The sequence below is a fragment of the Dermacentor variabilis genome, chromosome 4 (assembly GCF_050947875.1).
Source record: "Dermacentor variabilis isolate Ectoservices chromosome 4, ASM5094787v1, whole genome shotgun sequence".
NCBI lineage: Eukaryota > Metazoa > Arthropoda > Arachnida > Ixodida > Ixodidae > Dermacentor > Dermacentor variabilis.
Window position 1 is genome coordinate 66,196,647 of NC_134571.1, and position 2,519 is coordinate 66,199,165.

A 2,519-nucleotide genomic window follows, 5' to 3' on the forward strand; every position below is an offset into this window, starting at 1 on the left:
ATGAGGACCACTATTACGAAAGTAATCGAGAGGCACAGCGATATGTCGTGGGAGAGATTAATTCCAATGAATATTCAAAAACACAGATAGAGTTGAAGCCCACATGCGTAGTCAAACTCTTTACTTTTTTAAATATTTACACTAGCCTCTGTGGTTTCACAGAAACACAAAGTAGTGCTTAATGCCTCATTAATATTGATAATAATGTACTGATATTATTAGCCCAGCACTGTTGTGCTGGGCTCTTACAACCAGGTATTGTGCTCCACACATACTCCAAGTGTGATGCAGCCTTTGTATGTAATTAACTTGCCAGAACAAGCAATACTGCACGAGGATGACATTATGTTCATCGCATATGACTCGTTCTTGATAAAAATGTGGTGTGGTTGCATGCAAATCTTCGCTTTCATCCTCTGGAACCCAGGCTCGGTGGCGCAAAGGAGTCGTACATGACAACGACAATGATAAGCCTCAAAGATTGCACATATCTAAATCATATTCAGGAGGTTTGCAGAAAACATCACCGAAAGCACTGACGGTGGGAATGCTGACAGTGACGTAGCAGCGACAAGGCCCCGTAGTTCCTGCGGAGTAGCACACAGTACTCTCAGCAGATTAGTGCCCGATGCAGATGCACTGCAATTGTGCAGGGGAACAGATTCGTCAGAAGCAGTGGACCTGCGTCAGTTCGCTTGTCACATCAGTCGTAGTAGAAGCTTTGTCCTCTGATTTCATTAATCCCTAGGCGAAGCCTTCAAAACAACTCTTTGAGCTCGCAAAGCAAGAGGTCCTTAACCCAGCCCCTTCTTCATCCCCAGAAGGCCCGACAGTGGATTGGATTGGACAAACTTTATTAAAGGTCCTGCAGGACGCACCTTAGCGCGCAGTGGGCGTCTCCCACGGAGGGACTGACAGGGAGCACCTGGTGGCAGCTGCGCGAGCCGGACGTCTACCCAGACGACGCGTGCCCTTCGTGCGGGGTCACGGCGACACTCGCACACGTGCTCTGGGAGTGCAGAAACGCTCCGCCCGACTCCACCTCCGACAAGTGGCATAAGGCCATACGAAGCCCGCTCCTACAAGACCAGCAACGAGCCGTCCAGCAGGCTCGCGCAGCGGGCGCGAGGCCCGACAGTGGCTTCCACAAACTTTGAGCTTAAAAAACGGTCTAAAGAAAATGTGTTTCAAAGTTAACCGCGAATTCCATGTTGCCAATACACTAGGCAAGCAGGTGCTTGGGCGTTACACTACTGAATAATGGAAACAGACAATAAAACTACGTTCACAATTTCTCGAAACCTTTTACACTAACAACGCAACCTCACCATTATAACATACAAAAGAAACAAAAATAAGCACTGGGCAACAAAATTGTGGCCATAAAATCGATCAGTAAAATGTTGAATCTCCTTTTACAAAAACATATAGAAATATTGCATAACCCTCTTGTCTAAAAAGTACCAAAAAGGTTCCGTAAAACTATAGAGGCCAGCTAAACATATCTATACTACTTAAATATGGGAAATCTGACACTCTACCTTTCTGTCCACGGGCATACTCCGAACTTGAAAACATGTCATAGAGAATGTAACTTGCGCACACCGTAAAAAGAAGTCTCAATTTTTTTTTCTATTACGCATTTTTTTCTGTAATATCAAAGATTGTATGATTGTAAATTCAATATTACATGTAATTTGAAAATTTCTTTTCGATTGTAAGTTTAAATTAATGCATTTTTATACGACGCACCACTCAGCTTAAATTACCAATCCTCAGTAGCGTGGGAGGACGTATGATTGCGGATATAGCAGGCAAGCAAACATGAGATCCACGTAGTCGCAGTGGGAGTATGTGGCTTTTGCAGTAAATAAGTACAGAGCCGAAATAATCACTGAATCAATTTTCCTTTATCCTAAATGCACGCAAATATCTCTGCACTACCGGAACTATTCATGTTATCGGAGCAGTGTGCGCCATAGCTTGATGTTGGATGAAGGCACGCCCACGGTAAAACATACGGCGTGGGCGTGATTCCCCATGCATGAAAGCGTCTTTATGGCCACGCCCAAGCAAGAAATATGCCGACACAGCCACACAAATATGTCATTGGCCTTTTGCCGACGATGGTACCAATGTGGGCATTTCCACGGCATTCATCGTCGCGCTCACGCCTGCACTTTAAGAAAATCGAAGATGTGCGTAAAATCGTGCGCAGTAAATGAGTTCTTCAGAATTGTGGCTGTTATTCTTTCATATCGACAGTTCTGTCACCCATGCCCTTCGAAACGACGGTGCTCTCAAGTTAAGATCGTCATGCGTTCTTTTTTAATTTTTATTTTCTATTGTGCATAGTGAGTGTTATCGGTACGAAACTGCGGTCATCAGTAAACCTTCAGTGCCTGGTTATTCTATCGCAAAAAAATATATACTTCATACTGTGCAAGATCACGATACCATTTATCTACATTCACATTCATGCCTTGTATTGTTCCATCCAGAACAAACCATAAGGAAAT

The 2,519-nt window shown here is 44.0% G+C and overlaps 1 long non-coding RNA gene across 1 annotated transcript in view; it reads left to right on the top strand.

The window, feature by feature from the left end:
• LOC142577793 (uncharacterized) overlaps nt 1-1,020 on the top strand; it is a 15,089-nt gene extending 14,069 nt beyond the window's left edge. Inside the window, exon 3 of the long non-coding RNA XR_012827064.1 lies at nt 822-1,020. This is a non-coding gene — a long non-coding RNA (uncharacterized LOC142577793). The remainder of the gene's footprint in view (nt 1-821) is intronic.
• Nucleotides 1,021-2,519: the final 1,499 nt, after the last annotated feature.